We start from the raw sequence: 24,450 nt of genomic DNA on the forward strand, positions 1-24,450 counted from the left end.
GCTAAAACCAAATTTGGTATAATTCCATGTTTTTTACAAATTTAGATATAAAAAAACGTCTTTTAGACGAAAAGGAGGCAACTCCACATAATACCCATCATACTAGTCTGCAACGCAGAGGACCAGGGTTAGATTCTAACCGCCTCCGTGGCCGAACGGTTACCACGGACTGTCACGCAGAGATCCCAGATTCGATTCCCGGGCCGGGAGAAATATTTGTATGGCCTACATTTATTTCTCTTGTGAGTTTGGGTGTATTTTGTGGTTGTCTACATGTGTCCATGGCACCCGCGATACAGTTTCCCTAGTGCGGGGCTTTGAGTGTGTGCGTTAAAAAAAAATATATCTACATATTCGCTCTACGTGTAGTATTTTTGTTAAGTTAAGTTACCTTGAATTTTAAGTAAAATATTCATTCACTAAACTTATTACCGGCTAACTACGTATTTAAGTCGAATTTTTGCTCGACGTATTTCCTATCAGTCCGTGATCTTTAAGAGTCGAACTACCTCTGCTCGAATTAAACTTTTTCCCGTACTAATTCATTTTGCCTTGGTCGAGCGGCAGAGACCTTGGCTTTATTTCAGAATTAATTTTTTTGTAACATATGTACATATATGACATATGAACTAAATATAACACGTATAATATAAAAATCATTGGTGTATGTAAAGTTCTTACTAAATACAGAGGTTTTCTTAAAAAAAAAAATTTTGAGGTGACTTTGTGTTTTTTTCTGATCATCATCAAAATAAGAATAAAGAAGGCATATATAGTAGGATAGTAATCATTAGGACGTCGTAACATTCACAATTCAGGAATTTTGGGCAAAATTTGATCTTTATTCACAATCTATCGATAATACTATCGACAACAACTACATAACTATTTAAAATTTTATGAATAAAACAGACTAAAGTAATTAGTGCATATCGTCAATTTTACTATATATTTTTTTCCAAATTGATTAATTCAACACTTTGTGCGGCGGACGCGCACCCGCTCCGGCGCAGACGTACGGGGAGAAGGCGAAGGCAGTTCGCTGCTCGCCTGATCCCCTAGTGAGACCAGCGGGCTCTGGACAGGGACTCCGGAGCCTGCATTGCACGGCCTCACTCGTCTGGGGGGCGGGTCGGAGGACAACCGACTCGCCCCTCCGTTGGCGCGGGAGCCCTGGCGTAAGCTAGGGCGGCCGGGCGGCGTCGTGGTGAATGCTCACTGATCCCACGGCGCCGACTCAACCGGCGAGAGGGAAACCCGGGGGGGTTTTAGTGGGGTAGGCCCTCCAGTCTGGAAGGAGAGTCCCCACATAACCCCTGAGTCTCCCTGGGCTCAGGGGTATCCATAAAGATTTCCCCCCCGTCAAAAAAAAAAAAAAAAAAGGATAGCAATCATTAGGACGTCGTAACATTCACAATTCAGGAATTTTGGGCAAAATTTGGTCTTTATTCACAATCTATCGATAATACTATCGACAACAACTACATAACTATTTAAAATTTTATGAATAAAACAGACTAAAGTAATTAGTGTATATCGTCAATTTTACTATATATTTTTTCCAAATTGATTAATTCAACACTTTCGCTGTTCTGCGGAATCAATTAAAGCCATTGAGAGATTCTGTTCTCTTTGCGCTTTGGCGCGCAGTTGAAGTCGAGTCACTGCCGCGGAATCTCATAATTAAGAACCACGCATTGGTACGAAACACGCCGAGCAAAAATTCGACTTAAAAACGTGAGTTATTATATGGTTTCTCCGTACCACCAGTTTGGGATCCAGTATTTCCTCTAATGAAAAATCCCAAACAGACCAGGACTAATTAATATGTTTTAGTTTATTCTAATTTATATTAATAATTAATAATAAATTGAACTTAATATATATTCATTCAATAAAATAATTTGTAAAACTTAATGTAGCGTAAATTGGGATGTTTTCTTTGTAAAATTAAAAATAAGGTATTTAATTAATAACTATTGTAACTATGATGAAAAAATCGGGTGGTTTGCATCAATATTAGACATAACTGGTTGAAGACTGTACCACCTCAGTAAACCGTGGGACCTGTAAAGGGCCCGAAACGTCGGTTTGTTTGAAAAAACAAATACACGCGATTTAAATCCGGAAAAATAGTTTCATTTCCTATGTGTAACAATCGCGAAAACCTAAGAACTCGAAACGTGAGTTATTCATTACTTTAGTTATTTTCATAATATCAAGTGAAGGGACGAACAAGTCATGCGCCTGATGGTAAGCTACACGCCTGTCCAGAACAGTTGCAGTGCCACTCAGAGCTTTGAATCGCAAAGATCTGAGGGGCACTGCCACTGCGTCCTTCACCCCGAGACATAACTTGACAAGTCCCATGTGCTTATAATTTCACAAGCATCCTTCAAAATCGGAACGCAATAATGATGACACTACTGCTTGGCAGCAGAAATAAGTAGAGTGGAATACTTCTCTGGACGAAATTAAACTTCTCTTCCACAAGGTCTCACGGTGGTTTTCTATTTAAATATACATTGCCTATTATGAACTCAATAATGCTTACTAAGCATATGGATTACTACAGAAGACAACTTCCACGAAACCACTAGATAGTATGTTTATATGTATATCGAATTACAAATAAAAATGTTCAGTAAGTAGAGCGTTCGATTACAGACTGGCACTTTTAAGTTCGTATTACAATGACACATCAAGTATATAACCAGAAATAGAGACTAAATAAGAGCCATCCATTCCTGGCAACGTATCAGGCAAATGGGCCCTTGTATCATCACTTTTATCTTATGAAATCACATATTAGAAAGCTGAAATAGTACAGCGCCAACAACTGGCCTGTGTGTACGTCGAGAAGATAACATCTCTAACTATGGGGGGCTGTTCCATTCGGTGGTTTTGGATGCGGGCTGGCCAATCGGAGCGCAGTTGTCGCCGAAATTATTCGGTGAAATAGTTGTCAGCCAAGTTAAATGACATTTTATCTCTATTTTTGATTATATACTCGATGCAATTTGATATTCCATATATATTTTATATCATCGGAAAGTCTTACTTTAATACATATTCAATTTTCTGCTTATCGAAAAATTTTTTTTTTACTAGAAACGAAAATACAGCTTATACTCCTGCAATACGGTCGCTTCTTTTTTGGAGAATTAAATTAATAACTCCAGTTCGTCGTCCTGCAATTAACCGCTACATGACATAACATTAATTGAAATTTCATTATAATATCAAAACGTTGTAGGGATTAATGATATTGAACTTTCAACGATATACCAACAGGGTAAAGTTTAAATTATATTAACAATCCAGAATTTGTTATTTCTTTTTAAATTTGAAACTACGACCAATTAATATTAAGATTTTGTAGTGTTTCAAATAAGAATGTGTGAGTTTTGACGACATCGATTCTCATAGTAATCCAGGCTTCAGGCCCTTCCATTGTTTTTTTCTTCCGTGGTATTGGAGTCAGCCAAACTGAACTGCCCTGCTTTAATCTTTCTTCGATATCAATGAAACTTCCTTTAATCTGAAGTGGACTATAAAACAAGAAATTGTAACAAGTGAGAGTGATTGATGGTGATTAAAGTGATGACAATTATCGCTTATATTTATACCAGTACGGTGTCTCCCACGTCGTACCGGTCTTACCAATGGGTCGCTACGCCGCTCGGCCAATCAGAGCTCCTGAATTATTCATTCTCCTCTGAACTCTAGCTCTGACCGGCCAGGCGCGTACGGCCGTCCGTAATACGTGGTCTCAACCATCGCCTCAGAGGAAGATCCGCGTCGAGCAGTGGGATGGATGAAGTATTTTCACTAAAAATATATGAATATAATGAAGATAGTAAAATATCAAAATGAAATTAATCTTTATTTCATAAGTAAGCATTATTATATATATATACAATATATATTTGAAATCGTCATATTGGGTAAACTCAAAAGCTCATTCGTAAGGCAGATTCCCTTGAGAAGAATGAGAAAGATACTCTAGGGGTTGCTCTTTGTAACATAAATAAAGTTGCCATGAAGATGTCAAGATTTTCTTATGCATTACGCGAACTAAAAAAATTAACAGACTTAAAATCAGCTATGAGCGTTTATTTTGCCTATGCACACGCCTGGCTGACATATGGAATAGTGTTGTGGGGTTCCAGTACAGATGTAACGAAGCTCTTCCGGTCACAAAAGAGGTGCATAAGGGTGCTTGCTAATATAAAAGTAACAGATAGCTGTAAACCATACTTCTCAGAGTATGAAATATTAACTCTTCCTTCCCTTTATATTTATGCGGCTTGTGATTTTGTTAGAAAGCACCCAAGTCTCTTTCCATACCACTCCCGCCCACAAAACTTAAGACCAAAAATACAGCTTGCCAAGCCCATATGTAAAATTGAAATGTTTCGAAGTGACCCTTTAGCAATGTTGGTGAAAATTTATAATAATTTACCCAATAATATTAAGGAAGAAAGAAATGTAATCAAATTTAAAAAAAAGTTAAAAGAGTATCTCATTAAAAAATGTTTCTATTCGCTTCAGGAATATTTAAATAATTAATGTAGATTATTATTTTATCTGTGTTGACGATTGTGATCCTTTTTTTTTTCAATTTTTATTTAAAGTTTATTATTTGACAAAATTTAATCATTTTTCGTATACCTAATTTAATTTTAATTTTATAACTTATTTAATTTGTCAAATTTGCCAAATTTTATTGTATTTAATTATTTTGTAATTTCAATTTTATTTCAATTTTATAAGGATCAATGTTATAAAATTATTTGCTTGTTAATAAATTAACATAATTTTAAGATTGCAGTGCCCTTGCAGGGTTCATGTGTTGGTTCATCACAACCTTTATTTTTAACAACTACATTTGTATAACATGATACGCAATAAAGAATTTGAATTTGAATTTGAAATTTGAAATAAACATTTGAATATAATTATCATTACAATATTTAATTGAAACAGCATAGGTCGAGACTACCTCCAAAAGCTAAACGGGTCACTATACTCCGTCCAACTTTGCTTGTCGGTTTTCTATCGGATACATTTCGGAAGTGTGCGCAGGAACTTTTCAATTTGGTTCCGCCCTCACCGTTCCTCCTTCGGTCGATTAGAAGGTCCGGAGCACTCCATTCTTATGGCGTTGACATTCCACCTATTCGCACTAAGCGCTTTGCTTCCTCCTTTCTGATGCGTATTTGTATTTCCCGAAAAGTACAATTTGGGTTTATTCAAGGCTAGAGTGAATAGGCATTTTTTAGGCAAACGCGTCCCATCGTCGGTAATATCGTCGCTTAACATCAGGTGAGATTGTGGCCAGGCGTGTGTCTATTATATAATTTTAAAAAACCATTTACTTAACTTTTGTCATAATAATATGCATGCCGCCGAAGTTGCGTAACTATTAACCATAGACAAAAAAATGCAATACTTCCTGGACTCTTTAATTTTTTAATTTCACTGAAGCGACGTGCATTTTAGCTCTGATTTTTATCGAGCAAACATAATTATGTAACGAAGATTATGAAAGTTGATAAATTTCCGTACCTGTATAATGAATGATATTGGAATGAAATAAATTACAAATAATTGTAATAAATTGGTAATGTTTATTCCAATGAATCATTGAATTCTTCTCCACATGAACGGGAATCGTCACTTAAATCCCCATTAACATTAATTTTTAATTATTGAGTACACAAATTGTCAAACCCAACATCACGATCCCAATCAGACAATATCTTCTTTTTGGAACCCACTCACATTCACGATTAAAACTTCTTTATAAACAAAATCGATTGTTATAAAAAATCGAATCGGAAACACGTTAGGACATCACTAAGAGCTGTGAAAAGATAAATATATAGTTGGACGCAGTATACTATACCACGGATTTTTGTTACCTAATACTTTTGAGAACGGGATTAAGTCTGTTTCAGGCTGATCTGAGGTCATCTGATTTATAAGGTCGCTGTACAAAATTGCTTTGCACGGTTAATAGTGCATTTCTCGTATAACCAAAAATTTGAGTATGGAAAGCACCATCGTAAAAAAATAACAGAAGATATGGGACTGTCGTTTCGTATACATTGATTTACGTAACAGACTTTTAAGTGAGAAAGAATGGGTATCTGATAAGAATAGCCAGTTAAACCTAAACAGTGGCGTGATCCATGCGTCAATGTTAAATACGATGAATTCGTTATCATGAATGGATTATACGTCATTGAGAGTGAGGCCTTTTCAATTATTTGACTGATAGACATGGTCATCGAATCACGCCACGGTTTTATCCGCTACAGTCGATCATTGTTTTGTGTGTATTTTTAACGGCTTTTTATCGTCTAATGTTCCATGTCAACTACGTTACTTAATGCAACTTTTATACCTATACTAAATATCATGATATCGTCTTCACAAAGTCACAAATTCATTTAAGGGGTAATGTATACGCTTCTATAACAAGATTCCCGTTGATATTCAATATTTTAGTAGCGGTAGAGCTCCTTTAATGTAAGCATTAGCTGTATTTAAAGCTCTGAGTGGCACTGCAACTGTTACAGGCGTGTCGCTTACCACAAGTCGCACGGCTCGTTCGTCTCATCACTAGGTATTGTAAATTCCTACCACCACCATGTCTGTTTCCTATAGTATTTTACAAATGTAAAAGTAAATAGCGGCAATCAACGCCGTACGAACTCTCTGAGTACATTCTGAACGCTGCGTAAAATATGAAATGCGTAATAAACATATGTTTTTCTCACATTTAGGTCTATGCGTGCTTTTCGTAGTATCTTTTACGATAATTCTGATAATAAAGATCTATATTTATCTTGTCTGATAAAATGTGTTTATAAATATTAAATACATCACCTATATCTTGTGCTTCCTGATTTATACAACGATTGAAGTGGTATTCGAGGCATGCGCATACGCACGCACACACACACATTTTTTAACAAATTATGTAACGCACACACTCAACTAGGGAAACCCTGTGTCGCGGGTGCCATAGACGCACACATAAGACATCCACAAATTGCACTCAAAGTCACGAGAGAAATAAATGTTAAGCCATACAAATATTTCTCCCGGCCCAGGAATCGCACATGAGACCTCTGCGTGCCATATAATTTAAGTCTCTCCAAATATCTAAAATATAGTTTAACTTTCAAATAATATTTAATATATTTCAGGTATTAAACTCAAAAATAATAAAAGGAGTCCTCTGACACAGGTACATTTTTTATTTACGAGCGGGCTCCAACCTCATCATTCTATGTACCTTGATTATTAAAATGGATAGGGTTATGATTATTCTTAAAAGGTCAATAATTGTAAAAAGAGGAAAAGAAAGGGCCAAATGAGCCTATGTGGGTGATTTTCAGGTTAGTTTTCTCTGTCTAATTTTTGTGGCAGTTTTTATTATTTAAATATTCTATCGAATATTATCATGAATTATCATTTAATATTTCACAATAATGTCCTTAAATATACTGAAAATTACCGAAATTAGATAGAGAAAACTAACCGGAAAATTACCCATAACAAGAAACATAAATACTGGTATCTGAGACTAGAATTAAACTATGACTAAAATTGGGTTCCCGCGGCAAAATGCCCAAGATGCTGGCAACGTTTCCCTGTTTGTATTGCTATGCTAATACGTTGGGCGAGGCCCTTGGGTTTCCTAGACTGTCTATTAATTTTTTGGATAAAATTTTCTACAGATGAACGACACCGGGACCCCACGGACCAAGAGGTTCGACTCCAAAAGGTTGAAATATGTAGTCGGAGCCGTGGGTCTGGTACTTATTACTCTTCAACATACATACAAAAAAAGTCGAATTGGGTCTTTTTTTGAAGTCGGTTCAAAATATTTATGTCGTACTAATTAATAACACTATGTAGAATACGAAATTTTAATTCAAAAATATTTCTATCATAGACATTGACTTACAATTATATGGACGTCGGGTCCGCGCTAAAAAGTGTCCGAACTTATAGGACGTTAAAATCGTATACAGAGCGTCATTCACGCTTTAGTCTTCGTTTATTCGACTGACAGCGAAACAAGCAATATTAGACAGTACTGCGATGACATTACAATTTAAATTCAACGGTTTAGCTTTTTCATATTCCTTTACATGTCACTACGTTTAAATAAGTTGACTTGGGACATTTTTTTCGTGGTTTTTGTATTAGACCCGTCGTCCATTTATTTGTAAGTCAATGATCATAGAAAAGCAAATGACACTCATTCCATTCTACTATATACTCATTCACAAGGCAGATTCCCTTGAGAAGAACGAGTGAGAAAGTCTGGTAATTGTCGATTGTTTATAGATATTTATTAAAAATTATCATTTACAATAATAGTTTTTAAATATCAAAGTTAGAAACAAGTTTTGAATGTGGTTTCTTTTTATGATACTTAATGACATGACGAAAAGTCGTGAGCCTGATGGTAAATGACACGCCTGTCCATAACAGTTGCAGTGCCACTCAGAGCTTTAAATCGCAAAGATCTGAGGGGCACTGCCATTGCGCCTGTCATTTGACCAGCACCCTTACCCTTCAAAACCGAAACGCAATAATGCTTATAGGTATTACAGCTTGGCGGCAGACATATAGGGTGGTTTGCATTAATATTCGAGTAGAGGCCCGAAACGTTGGTTACGCGATTTGAATCCAAACACAAACAAAAACATAGTTTAATTTCCTATTAATGTAACAATCCCGAAAACTTTGTGACGATGTGACCTCTTACATCGTCATACCACCTTTTTATCACCTTTTCTTGTTACAGCCTTTCTTTTCTTTCAAACTATCGAATAAATTTTTGTTTACGTATCCTACTTTATTGCCGTGATTCTGTCACAGCACATTAGTAGGTTACAACTTTTTCAACCTAAGATCTCGACACAATATGTCCACACATTAATCGTGTCTAAGGATCAAGCACGTTTTTGTCAATTTACAAAAAATTCAGTTTTTTTATTATTTTTTTTTAACACCTATAGATTATTCCTAGTCCATTTTATAACTCGGATCGCCTCGTAGAACGCCTCCGGTGACCACAATCCTGGCAGTTATTTCCGCCATAGAATAAGTTTAGCAATTCAAAGGGGAAATGTTGCCAGCCTTCTGGGCACGGTGCCCCAGGACACGGCCCTCGATGAAATTTTCTGTTTAGAAATTTTCTTACTTTTTTTACGTATCTACTTGCAACGTTATATATATATAACTTGAATTTGAAAGTGAAATTGACCAAAAGGAAGTCCATTTATGTTAAAAACATTCATTAAAAAACCATTTTCAGTAATTAGCAAAAACGTGCATGATCCATAAACACTTTTCATGAGTGTATTTCAAACAAAATGTAATACATTTTATTTTTTTAAGGCTGCAAAATTGTTGAAACGTTGAAATTGAAACGATCTCCCATTTGAAATTCGACATTCTAAGTAAATACCTATTTTCAAAACCGGATTGCATAAACACGGTCTTCTAACACGGTCCTAGTCTGCAACGTGTCTATATTTATCAGTAAGTATAAGTTTATTTAGATATACTTATACATGCATATATTTATGTACGTATCATATAACGTTATTTATTAAATATTTTGTAAATTACCATGTGTTAGAAGATTATTTTTTTGGGTTGCTACCGAAACGCTAATAAAAGCAGAAAATGCTCATGTTTATTATACGACAGCGATGTGGTTTATTTCTTAAGATCTGGGTCGAGAATGGCCGCTTTTGGTGTCACTCTGGCCGCCTTCAGACCGCTATTCCACCGCGAACTATGCTTTAGGTCCACACCCGAACCGCTTTTCCCGCTGTACCGCCTCTATGTGGTCTGGGCTTTACCCTTCTGAATCGGAACTTAGTCATGCACACGTTACTGCTTGGCGGTAGAAACAGGCGATAGCAGTATTTCCCTTGACGAACTCTTTCACAAGGAGCTCTTCTGCTACTAAAGTGAGCCAAATATCTGATGGATAGTTACTAAGAGGTCGACGATGGGGCATGCATACCGTACCGTCATACCGTTCAGGGGACAAGTTTGTAGGCAGGAAATTGCCGTCCTCCATAGCCGTTTGCTATATAAATGTAGACGCGAAACGCTTTGTGCGAAACCTGGGAATATCCACAACATAGGGGTGGAACCCCAGCCTACGTCTAGTCTTCCGATGATGGAAAGACAAAGGCGGAACAGAATCATACAATTCTCTCTCGATTGGTCTAGCCTATCTTGGATATCTAACCCATGTCTTCCTACATAAGATCGCTGCGTCGTCAGTACCACCGAGACGAGTTGATCAGTGCGACGAGAACGGCTTTCGGAAGGTGGAAAAGAAAAAGAAGAACACCAGCCGAAACCTTAGTGGCACCGCCCTGACTGGCCCGAATCATTTATTGCGTCCAGCGGTACCGACGACGTTGTTATACGTGTCGCGTCTTCATTACTCCACCAAGTCTGCGGATATTGTGGAGTACATGCGAGTGAAGGCCAACGCAAACCTGCGGGTCGAGCGGTTGGAGTCGCGCCACAATGTGAATTTTAATTCATTTGTGGTGCGAGTACCAACTCAACACCTGTCGACCTTCATGAGAGAAGACTTTTGGCCGAAGGGTGTCATGTACCGGCGTTTCCGAGGACGGCTACCGGACACCCACGTTGCGTCACACGTCGAAGTACATACGTGTAAATAAATAGTGTTATATGTATATTATCATGTTATATTGTATTTAAGGTATTTATTTAATATTTCTGTTATTGTTTTATTATATTATTGTTATATTATATGTATGTTAGTCTGTAAGGTATGTATCTATGGGTCCTAGTTGCCTGAAATAAATAAAATAAAAATAAGATGCAAAACTCTCAACTAGGCTTTCAAAGTAAAAATAGTTTAAAATTACATGGAACATGGAATCATTGTCACAATTGTTCCACATAGAACTGAGTACATGCAACTACTGGGAATAAACCATCACAACTTCATCCTACCAATGAGTAAATAATCATTAATGGCGTTAAAAATAAACCATTAGTAAATTCTTTCCTCATTTTCCAAGTAAATTATGGTAAACAAATACATTCCTGGTAATTAACTAGCGTAAACAGTAATTTAAGTTTAAGTAATTTATTTTTACGTATTTTCAGAAATGAATAAATATATAAGTGATAGGCAAATGACGTCAAGTCCTATTGACTTACAAATAAATGGACGACGGGTCTAATACAAAAACCACCAAAAAAATGACCCAAGTCAACCTTTTTAAACGTAGTGACATGTAAAGCAATATGAAAAAGCTAAAACGTTGAATTTAAATTGTAATGTCATCGCAGTACTATTTAATTTTGCTTGCTTCGCTGTCAGTCGAACAAACGAAGACTAAAGCGTGAATGACGCTCTGTATACGATTTTAACGCCCTATAAGTTCGGACACTTTTTAGCGCGGTCCCGACGTCCATATAATTGTAAGTCAATGTCAAGTCCATATTTTGCAATGTATAGAGGTTTTTACAAACGTTGCTTCAGAGTGCTAAAAATCACAATACGGTAAAAGACATTAAGGTCCATCGTAGTTTATTATTTTTAACCGATTTAAAAAAGAAGGAGGTTCTCAATTCAACTGTTCGTTTTATGTATGTTAGGCGACTACTCGTGCGGTATTTGTGAACTGATTTTGAAGGTTTTTTTTGTTAGAAAGAGGGTACCTCAGTATTGGTCCCATTGAAATTCGAAGACAATATTCCACCTCTAATGGGTGGCAAACTAGAAGATGAATCCGGTTTCCCGCACTTACCGGTAACCGATTTCAATAAAACTTTGCAAATAGATGTAATTCCAATTGACGATCTCCGTGGTCTAGTCACCACCATAGATCACCATCTCTGGTTCAATCCCCGGCCGGTTCAATGTAGAAAACTAACTTTTCTATGTTGTCTCGAGTCTGGGTGTTTGTGGTACCGTTGTTGTTTCCAATTTGAAATAACACAGGTGCTTTAGTTACTTACGTATTACGTACTTAGTATTACGTTGTCTAATTATTTATTTATTTAGACATTTATTTCAAGCCGACAGATGTTCGGTCACCACAAACGAATTAAAATCTAAGTTGTGCCGGGACTCCAACCGCTCGACCCTTAGGGTATATTTGGCTTTATGTCTGATGTACTCCACTATCTCCTCAGACTTCGTGGAGTAATGTAGTCGCGACAGGTACAGCAGCGTCGTCGGTGTTGCCGAACGGAGCAAAAAGTTCGATCTTGTCTGTGCCACACAGGTTACGGCTGGTGGGCTTCCTCTTCTTCACCACCTTTGCGAAGTCGTTCTTGTCGTGTTACATGTATATCTAATCTAATGTCTAGTTCCACGAATTTTTGGGGTAGGTTTTTTATAAATAAGTTATAATTATAATATATAATAAGTTATATAGTCCATTTCATAGTAGTAATGTAATGTGTTAGTATAGTAAATAGCCAGAACGCTGTAATTAATGCTCACGTTACTGCTTGGCAACAGCATAAAGGTGGTACCTTTAGTAGCAGTAGAGCTCCTTGTGAAAGAGTTCGTTCAGGGAAGTACTGCCACATTATCTATTTCTGCCGCCAAGCAGTAATGTCAGCATTGCTGCGTTCCGATTTGGAAGGGTAAGGGTGCTGGTGAAATTACAGGCACATGGGACTTGTTAACTTATGTCTTAGGGTCATTTAAAGCTCTGAGTGGCTTTAACCAGCGTGTTGCTTTCCACCAGACGCACGACTCGTTCCACCCGTCACTTGTTACGATAAAAAAGTCACTGGAGCTTGTCATTTTAATTTTCAAACATGGATATAACCAGTGTAAACTGGTTTCTTCATTAAACTTATCAGGTTGGTAGTCATTATATAAAATCTAGAAGCAAAGTTGTGCAAAATACGCGCCGTTTTAATTAAATTACAGACTTAAAAAAACTTTCTTATGTATGAGAAACTATGAAAGTCTCAAACTAGAGAATGCTATATACAATAGCAACGGAATTCACTTTTGGTCAATTCAATTCATTAATATCATAATAACATTTATTTCTTGATAAGTCGTTTAGTTTTAAAAAAAATATTCTATCATTGGTTTCGCATGACGTATGAGCTAGACTATATTTCCCCAAATTCTTCTTTACCGCCCAGTTGGGCGCTGAAGAGTCCAGAGGGTAGAGCCTCGAAAGCAATTGGGGGCGTTGATGCTAACCAGGGGATGTTACCGCATCGAAAAAACAACTGAATTATCTATATACATATATAAACTACACTACAAATATATAATATATTTTTTTGTAATGTTTTAGTGAAATGAAATTAATTCAAATGAGGTTTATTTGCATTGAATAGGTTATTACGGGATAGTAGTTATTACATCTGAGGTCATCAATTCAGCCATTATACAAAAGCATGCAAAATTTTATCTTCTATGTAGTCATTTACACTATAATATCCTTTTTAACTAGGTATTTATACAGTTCAGTTGTCATTTTTTAACTGTCAGATTTTTATTTCAATTGGTAGTCTATTAGAAATTTTTAAGTAAAGTGTAGTTTTGGGTACATATTCAACAACAAATCTGTCTGGGTTTCCTTTCGTGCGTGGATTAATTTCTATTGCTTTTTTAAATAATTTTAGATGCTGTTTAACAAAATTACAAACTTCATAATTATACATGGAAGGTAAAGTCAAAATATTTAAATTCTCGAACAGCAGCTTGCAAGAGCCAATGCCGCACATTACTCGTCAAGTGTGTTAAGTTAATACACTTCGGGACACATAATTCGAGCCACCACGCATTTTCCGTATTAAGTGCCCTAAGCTTAAACAGCGTTTGATTGATCAAAAACTATTAGGTTTACAATTTTGAAACTAGTATACTAAGCGTCTTTTCCATAAGTCCTTATTGGGAATTTGATTTTGCAAAACCGGGGAAAACTTTTTCTACGATGATAACACTATTTTTATATTCTAGCCCTTTACGACAAAAACGCGAAGCGGCTCGAAATATGTGTGTATATCATTGACTTACAAATAAATGGACGACGGGTCTAATACAAAAACCACGAAAAAAATGTCCCAAGTCAACCTATTCGAAATTTAAATTGTAATGTGATCGCAGTATCGCGCTGTCAGTAGAACAAATGAAGACTAAAGCGGAGCGTCGCGCTCTGTATACGATTTTAGCGCCTTACAAGTGCGGACACTTTTTAGCGCGGACCCGACGTCCATATAATTGTAAGTCAATGGTGTATATACATAAACAATTTTTTTTAAATTTATTAAGGCTTTGGCAAAGCCATCAGGCTAAACATGAAGTTTATTTATGTTTCTGTAAATATGGCCGCCACAAAGAGGATAGGCAATTTGAGGCGGCGTGCTTGGATTGACTCGGGATTCCTTAAAACGGGCCGATGCGGGTATTTTAGTTCGAGAATCGTATAATTTCGCGTTTTAGTCGTCGATTAAGGCACAATAGCACTATCATATTCCACTTTAAACTAGATTTCACAAAATAATTGAAAGTCAAAATAAAAACGACACTTTTCCCTCCAAAAGTTCTAGAGCGAATCCTTACTTACATAAACAATATTCAAAAAGTAATTATAACATTTGAAAATAGAACTCTTTGGCTGTAGAATACAATTTGTTTCATCTGACTGTCACTTGTTTTTACATTGTGGCGTCAATTTAGAAATAGTTTGTCTACGTCACCATGAATTTAACCCGTGAAAATTTTCGTAGTCTGATTTCCTACGATTTTAAGTGTAATTTAACAGCTCAGCCGAGCTTCCCTCAAACAAACTGCTTTTGGCGATGAAGCACCATGCAAGACGAGTACTTATAGCAGGTTTGCAAAATACAAACGCGGTCGTGTGAATCTCAGTGACGAATTTCATGATGGTCACCCGTCCACTGCTGTGAACAACAAAAACATCGATGCTGTACGCCGTATGACCAAAACAGACAGGCATGTGATATACCATGACATTCAGGCATCATTAGGCATACGCATGAGTCAAGTACAATCAATACTACACAAACATTTGGGTGTGAAAAAGCTGTACTCTCAGTGGATCCCACACAATTTGACTGAGGCTCAAAAAACGGATCGCGTCACTTGGTGCAATGCCATGCTTACCAGTTTCAACGAAGGGGCTTCAAATTTGGTGTGGGATATAGTATAAGTGACAAAACATGGATTTATAGTTACGATCCCATAATAAAGCAGCAATCGAGCGTATGGGTCTTTCGAGATGAGCCGAAACCAACCAAAGTGGCGCGCGTGCAAAGTGCCTCTAAGCGGATGATTGCTTCTTTTTTTAATAAAACTGGATACGTGGCTACTGTTGCTTTGGAGAATCATTACCGTACATAGTGATTGGTACATGACTATTTGTTTGCCGGAAGTTATTGACAAACTTCATAAAAATAACCGTAAACGCCGTATCACCTTGCACCACGATAATGCCAGTTCTCAAACGGCCAGACAGACAAATGAATTTTTAAATGTGAACAACGTTGACTTTTAAATGAAACTTTTGAATCCCGCGTGCAGTCCTGATCTGGCACCTAATGAGTTTTATTTTTTTCCAATAATAAAGAACCAGTTACGCGGTCAACGATTTTCATCACCTGAAGAGGCTGTCGAAGAGTGGCATAAATGTTTTCAAAATTGGTTTCATTCGTATGAAAAAGTGCATTAACGCTAACGGAGAATATTTTGAGAAACAATAAATTAATTTCTTATCATTTATAGAACTTTTTCTTATTAATTCCGGAAACTCAGATATATACATATGTATATATGTAGTTTTCAATGATTTTTTGTAGGGCGTTGATTTTTTTTTCCTAAGTGGGCGGTAGGTCAAAAAGTGTGGGAACCCATGGGCTAGACAAATGTAGAGTTAATCTAGATATAGGATTTATTCATCTCATCTGCCCAAAAATTCCCAGAAACTTGGGGTACGAGTACGGGGTACCCCGGATTCGAACCCAATGGTGGACTATGCTGGACAGGTGGCAGGCTCAAAACCACGGGTTTTTTTTATTAAATGAACTATAAAAATTAGGGTTGCAACCACTATTTAGATTTCTGCGGTCGCAACCCATATTCATTTACTATACAATAGTAAACGAATACTCATTGCAACTCTATTATTTAAATAGGGATAAGAAATTGACATTTAGTCGGTTGCTATTTGATGAACAGTGTTGCCAGAATTTTGCGAAGTTAACTCGCCAATTTATGTGTGTTAAGTAGCCGATATTCGCCCAAGCCACAAAATTCCTCAATTCCCCATACGTAGAACTACTCAAACCTCCAAAATGAGTTGTTTTACAACTCCATTCCCCACAAAATCCCCAATCAAGTTTGTAATTCCCCAGACTTTTTATTAAGTAGCCTAAAATCACCTTTTCCTATTTCAATAGCCTAATTATCGCTGAGTCGCTAATCACTTTTTTAGTCGCCGCACGACCCCTCGAAGTAGCCTATACGGCGAAAAAATCACCTAATCTTGCACCACTGTTGTTGAAAATGAACAGTGTAGTCATCAAGGTAGTTACGTAGCATACAGACAAAATAAAAACCAGTCGAAGTAACAACCTCCACCTTTTTTGAAGTCGGTTAAAAATAAAATAGGTACATTTTTGATAATAATAATAATAATAACGTTTATTGCGAAACATGTTGTTACATAATCGTTCTTATAGTAGTTTACAGTATCAAACATGTACCCTGCAAGGGCGTAGCAATGTCAATTTTTTAAATACACATTTTGATTACCATTAATTAAAATATCATTATAATGATAATTAAATCTAAACAAAATGTTTTCTGAAAAGTCAATGAATTAATTGGAAAATGAATGTCAAATTGAAGTCTAAAGTATTTTAAAAAAAAAATTAATCGTCAAATTATTCTAGAATTATATACTTAATCATATAATTAATCAAACTGAACTTGTATGTTAAACGAAAGAAGAAGAAATTTAAATAAGGCAATTTACAATATGGGCCCCAGAGTATCTTTGAGAGATAAGTTTAAGGAAATTAATATTCTTACACTAGCGTCACAGTACATTTATGAAAATGTAGTTTATGTTAAAAGGAATAGTAATGAAAATTAGTGAAAGACATAACATTAATAACATGAGGAATAAAAATAAACAAGCTGTTCTTGATAGTCGTCTTCACAGTGACAAATTCATTTAAGGGGCAATGTATACGTTTCTATAACAAGATTCTGGTTGATATATAAAATTTGCCTTTCACGAGGTTTAAAACTATAGTGAAACAAAAACTTTATACTAAAGATTATTAAACAACTTCTGCGTACTTGGATGACAAAAATCCGTGATAGGAACCCGTTTAGCTCATGGAGGTAGTCTCGATCTCTGATGTTAGAAAGCAAAAAATATATATTGTAAATGTTGAATGCGTACAAATGTTATTTACAAAGAGCAATCTCTAGAGTTTCTTGCTCATTCTTCTCAGGGGAATCTGCCTTACGAATGAGCGGTAGAGTTTAACCATTGTGACGAATTCAAGTGTAATAATGCTTACCTATGAAATAAAGATTATTTTGATTTAGATTTTTGATTTTGATAAATAGTTCAATAGTATTCATTATCTGAAGTTAGTAAGTGGTATTTTTAACAGACTTCATGTAAGGAGAAGGGTCTCTATTTGTCAGTTTTTGCGTGAGTTTGTCACGCCATTACTCGGACACTTGTGAACCGTTTTCCATGATTCTTTTTTCGTAGAAAGAAGGTACCGCAGTAGCGGCCCCATTCAAATTTGAAGAAAATAGTCCACGTATAAGGATGGTATATTAGGGGCTAAATCCGGCTTATTGAATTTCGCAAACTTTCCTGTAACATGTTTCATTAAAACTTGGCACGTATATGTAATTCCAATTGAAATAAAATTCAGAGAAAACGGGTAAGCAAACTTTGTTTTTTTTTTAAAGTTATAATCACTTTCGTGCCAATCTTCTTACGTGTGTCAATCAGGCCGAATAATTTAGCCGAATATTCGATCGGTAGCCGAAAATATTATTAGTCGCAACACTATTGAAAACAGATTATAATTAATTACTCATACAAAACCCTAGTTGATATGGAACAAAACACAAACAAAATTAATGTATTGGCACAAACAATTAACATTTAAATAGCAGAAATAATTACTAATTATATCAAATGATAAACAAGTCCTGCACAAATTATGAGGTCATCTATTTTGTTTACCAAACCTTGGCGTCTTGCTTAATATACAGAAAGCAATTAATACAATTTTATTGCTATGAATGCTAAAAATCACGCAATGGTAAAAGACTAAGAGCGCTTGCACACTACGCCCGACTCGTACCAGGGGTGCTACTCTCAGGGCCGTATTCCAGAACTCTACTCAATGCTCAAGTCAGGATCTGAGTATGAATTCAAGCACTGGAAATACGACTCTAATGGCAGGGACTTGAGTATGATTTAGAGTGCTTTAAACCATACTCAAATCCTGACTTGAGTATTGAGTAGAGTTCTAGAATACGACCGTCATTCTCCGCCCGACATCCGTCCGAAACAACTACTGCCAAGTAAATAATACTCGACCTAATTAAAAAACAATATCAAGTGTGAAGCTTCACTCGGATCATGCGTCTTTTTAATTTCGTCGAGTATTACTTATTTGACAGTAATTATTACGGGGAACGAGAGTACAGGGTCAGCTCCGAATCCGAGAAATGGCAGTCCGAAATGTCACAGGGATCATTTTATCTCTAGGTGTACACCGTATCACACAAACGATATTCGTATTTTAGGGGTCGATTTAGAACCTTACGATAACTCAGTTGTCGACCGATTCGATTAGATATCGTACGATTTCTTTTCATTTCTATTCGAAACCGAACCGAAATGACGTCACACCCGTACGATTACTCGAACTTCTCGACCGGCAAAGGTTACAAACGTTATTCAGAACACAATTATCGAATGAAAATAACCAAACATAGTATTGTTTACAAAGCAAGAATGTAATATGGAAATATCTTATTATTTTGAATAAAGTCTGGATTTTGTTCAATTTTATTAATGTATTTTAATGCAAGACTAATGCTATCCGATATTTTCGGCCTTTAAAGTCTTAAAAATGTATATTAAAGGATGTTAATTTTTCTTATAATCTATTTCACCGGCTAACTTCGTAAACGCTGTTGAATAACGATATCGTATCCTAGTCCGAATCGAACATTTAACTCGAATGTTCTGAATAGCTCGGAAAGCGCCCTTCGATTCGAGAGCGATATCTATCGATATCGAATGATTCGGTTAAAATATCGAAGAGTTCTGAATCGGGGCCCTGGTGAACTTCCGAGGTGGGTCCGAGATTTCTACATGAAAATGTCTTTATTAACTTTCAGAAAAGAAACTTATACTTGTATATGCCTATGGACGCTGTGGAAGTGCCCCTCTGATAGGATCAAATTGCGATTTGAAGCTCTGAGTGGCACTGCAACTGTTATGGACAGGCGTGTGTAGAGACACGACCTGTTCGTCCAATATTTAATATCTTTATATTTATGTAGCAGTAGAGCTCCTATTGAAAGAATTCGTCCAGTGAAGTACTGCCACTTAATCTGAGCATTACTGCGTTTTGATTTTGAAGGGTGCTGGTGAAATTACAGGCACATGGGACTTATCAACTTACGTCTCAAGGTGACGGGACCGGTGGCAGTAGTCATCAAATCTTTGTAATTTAAAGCTCTGAGTCTGAACAGGTTTGGTATCATAATATCATAAAAAAAAATAGAGGTGTATTATCAAAACAACAAATTAACAGGAAAAATAAAAAGTGTAAAAGCGCTAATAACTCTGCATGTCACGGATTTATTTCTAAAAAAACTTGTGAGGAAAAAGATTGGGAAAAAAATAAACCTGTGTTTTTATGTCGCAAATTAATTTTAAATTTTACTAGTGCGTAGTTTATATTCATGTTTCCCTGGGAAAAATATTTGAGTTACTTTAAAATATATTATCTTATTTGTTGGGTGAAAAAATTATAAAGTTGTTATATGTTATTAATACAAACACTTAGAAAAAATTCCTTCGATCCGGCCGGATATTGAATATCAATTCAATACAAATTTAAAAACTATAATGTTTACATAATAGATAAAAGAACATTACGTAAGGATAACAAAATAAAGTAAGTTTGTTATTAAATAGTTAACGCTGAAAGTTGAATCCTTTGGCATTTATCACCGAGGGTTTACTTGTTCTCCAAGATCGAGAAGTTTCACACATCTTATCGTCACATCCAGAGATGGGCAAGCATCCGGGTTTTAACCCGGCGCTTTTAAACGCTGTTTAAATCAGATTAAACCCGTTAAAACTAAATATTTGTTGTAATTAGAGTGTATCTCAATTTTTTTTATAATAATAACGTACACACTCAACGTAGCCCCGTACTAGGGAAACCTTTATTTATTTTATTAATGTTATGTGCTCACTCTATCCAATCCAGTCACTGACACTCTTTCTCAGTAGTCATTCTATTTAATACGAAGAATTTTCACATTGATTGAAGACCCCAAAAAAAACAAAAACCTGACGATGATAATAATGTCCATTGTTTTCATTTTCACAAAAACTAACCTTAGTATCTTACTCGAGTTTGTTTCAAAGGCCTTGAAATTAGTTTAATTTAATAACATATACAGTGCAACTACCTCCTTAACGAAATTTTAATCATCGATCATGGCATTCCAAATTAATTAATCAATTAATCCATGTATTGTCATTAGTTTCGCGCCGAGTCGTAAATTGACGATTGTGCGAATGTCAATGTCGAGATAAAACCACTCGAATTTCGAGCCCGTGTGACGTCATATTTTATACGTGGACATCGTAAAGATATATTTCTACGTGTACGTACAATATAATGCAATACAAAATGCTTTATTTCTCTCAGAAATGTCTTCAAGTAGTTATATTTCATGTTTAATAACAAGTCCTGTCCGTAACAGTTGCAGTGCCACTCAGAGCTATAAAACGCAAACATCTAAGGGGCACTGCCACAGCGCCCGTCACCCTGAGACATAAGTTGACAAGTCCCATGTGCCTGTAATTTCACCAGCACCCTTACCCTACCGGAACACAGTAATGGTAATATTACTGCTTGGCGGCAGGGTGGCATTACTTCCCTGGATGCGCTCTTTCACAAGGAGTTCTACTGCTACAATTCTACTACTACTAGGTAGATTTTTATTTTTAACCGACTTAAAAAAAGGAGCTTTTGTGTGTATGTTACGCGCTTATTCCGACATATTTTGTGAACCGATTTTGATGATTCTTTCTCGGAAAGAGGGTGCCTTAATATTGGTCCCGTTTACATTTGAAGAAAATAATTCACTTCTAAGGGCGTCAAACTAGGGGATGCATCTGATTTTGCGCACTTTCCGGTAATCGATCGGCATTATTTAGGAGCGCATGCTCCATCGTCACTTTCCATCAGGTGAGATGGAGGTCAAATGCGTACTTATATTTTATTAAAAAAAAATTCAATAAAACTTGGCAAATAGATATAAATCTTAGAACTTTTAAGGTCGGTTTTTTTAATAAAAATGTTATAATTTTATATTTTTATTATACCAAGTGACGGAACGAACAAACTGCGCGCCTGCTGGTAAACGACACGCCTGTCCATAACAGTTACAGTGCCATTCAGAGCTTTAAATCGCAAAGATCTGAGGGGCACTGTCACCCTGTGACATAAGTTACAAGTCCCACGTGCCTGTAATTTCACCAGCTAGCATATTGAAAATATGAAATCAAGAATTAAGAAACTTTTAGGACAACGAATTTTTGACTTTAGACAATGCTTTAGACGATTTATTTTTAGAATCTATGGAAATTGGTTTTATTTATTTATTGAGCATTGGCTAAAGCCATATGCTTAAAAAAGTAACAAATAATTAAGAAACTTAAAACATAATGTACTTAAACTAAAATTAAATTAAATCGTATAAAAACTGCATAAGCCCGCCATTTTCTTTTTCGTTTTTAAGGAAGTTGGTCGCAAAGGCGTTTTTTTCTATCGTTTTACGAGCTATGTAGCGCTATATAGAGCGATCCTCACGCTGCCCAAGGCCTTATCAACCTCGTTATAAGAAAACAAAGATATCAGCTGCGCAATATTATAATAGAAATAAAATAAAAAAATAATGAATCTGTATGTATTTAGTATACGTGAAAGTTATAAATATGTAGTGTTTAATAAACCTTAATAATCAAGGAGATTAATTTAAAAACTTATTATTATCGATTTTCATTTCAGTTTTCACACATTTATTAGGCAATGGTTCCATACAGCCTCTTCATACATTAGTTTTTTTTCTAATTTTGATTTATTGCCTTTAAAATTCACACATGAAACCAAACACTGGTTGTAACTAAAAAATAATACAATTTAGAAAACACGATGTGAATGTTCAGAAGATTATTGAATGAAACCAGTAAATATATATATATTCTCATTTATAAACGGATAATTAAATATTTTGTATAAATGAATACAATCGCATTATTCGCAATAAAATCGAGTCAGTATTCTTTTTTAATTTTCAAAATGATTTTTTTTTATATTTCAATTTGATTTTTTTTATAATATCGAATTTATTTAACGTCACGATGTCTTACTGCCATCATATTCAATTAGTTTTTGTGAAATTACTCCACTAGATTGTTACAATAATTGATATAATAATTTGGTTTTTAGCAAATTTTTGTGACAAATCTATTTCTTCACTCAAAATGTGTTTTCCCATTTCCACAATTTTAAATTACGATAGCATTGGTTTCATGTGTAAAATATAGTCAGCCTATTCTAATCTCTGATAGTAAAGTCGTTGTATTTTAATCTGTTTCGTTTATTAGTTGAGGTAATTTATAGTACAATTTTTATTGACATAACAATCCGACTTAATTCCTACACGTGGATTTCTACACAGAAGGCCAGCGTTATACCGGCTAAAGTACCTTAGTAAATAATAAAACAATAGCGTGGAGCAACAATATACACTTTTTAATTATTTAAATTGAATTCCATTTCGACACAGGCCAAGGAATGGCCGTGTTCCATTTTAACGACTGATATCTTTTTGAATTATTATTCTTTTTAAAAGGTCAGTTTCTTAGTTATTTTTTAAAGCAAATTCAATACATTTTTTTGTGGACACAATTTCATTACTTAAAATCGGTGAAGGAAAACATCGCACCGGAAGTCATGCTCATCGTAAATGATACACGTAACTTTTAAAAGGCCGCATTGTAGTTGTGATGGACTTTGATCAAACATTTATCAGAATAATCTTAAGCTCTGCAATATATCGTCTGGTTAAAAGTAAACACACATAAGTAATATTTTTTTTTTACAAATAATTACGTAGCTGTACTGGTAAAACGTTAATATTATTTTGTAGCTTTTTTATTAATAATAGTTTATAGCTTTTTATTATTGAGTTTTACCTATAGAAAGACGGTGATTTTCTTGACATAGCTATAAAATTTTGAGGCTTTTTTTTTTAGAAAAGCGTTACTTATGTGTTTTACCTACAAGTAGACGATAACCATATTAAAATCGATACCTACTGTTACAAAACGAAAAAGTTTGTAAAATGGCCATTAAAGTTTCTGAAATTAAGTTTAAATTTGAAAAATCGAGTGTTTCATTTAGTGACTACATTGTTGTTAAATTGCGTTTATGGTGGAAAAAAGTGGCAGATTAACTGGAATAATGTAACCCTGTTATCTAATTGATTTAATTAAAAATAACATCTTCAACTTACCTTTGGAAAAATTGCTAATGATCTGAATGTGCGAAATCCAATCTCATTTTTAATTCATAAGCACAAAGTCACACACTGTAATGCAAAAAAAAAACAAGAATTCGCAACATCTTTCACCGGCCGGCAAACCACTTTTTAAAAACGTAAATGAAAAAAAAGAATTCGACTTTGAAAAATATAAAAGACCACCACAGATAAGAAATTTATAGTTCAGAAAGTAAAGTAGCAATTTGAAAATTGTCTCGTGTAAAAGTTGGTAGAACGTTCGTAGTTGTTGGCGCGAAGTTTTTTTGGCGCGAACTGATGTACCCACACGTCTTAATGACAGAGAGATTCGGCCGGCACTGAATCGTACGAGAAAGAAAAGCGACCGGTATGCTAACGTATGATGACACATGCTATTTAAAACAGTATGTGGAGTTTGCATGTCATATTAGTTTTACGTTGATTATTATATTATTGACTTTGACATTATTATTTTACAGTCAATACAAAAATTACTTTACGTGTCGAGAATGAATATTATCTTCTGCCTTTAGAAA

At 35.4% G+C, this 24,450-nt stretch overlaps 1 protein-coding gene across 1 annotated transcript in view; it reads right to left on the reverse strand.

The window, feature by feature from the left end:
* LOC113226054 overlaps positions 1 to 24,031 on the reverse strand; it is a 143,326-nt gene extending 119,295 nt beyond the window's left edge. Inside the window, exon 1 of the mRNA XM_026458564.1 lies at positions 23,909 to 24,031. The gene's annotated coding sequence lies outside the window, so the exon portion shown is untranslated. The remainder of the gene's footprint in view (positions 1 to 23,908) is intronic.
* Between the last annotated feature and the right edge of the window lie 419 nt (positions 24,032 to 24,450).

Source organism: Hyposmocoma kahamanoa, unplaced genomic scaffold (assembly GCF_003589595.1).
Source record: "Hyposmocoma kahamanoa isolate Upper Pololo Valley unplaced genomic scaffold, ASM358959v1 181, whole genome shotgun sequence".
In the NCBI taxonomy this organism is placed as follows: domain Eukaryota; kingdom Metazoa; phylum Arthropoda; class Insecta; order Lepidoptera; family Cosmopterigidae; genus Hyposmocoma; species Hyposmocoma kahamanoa.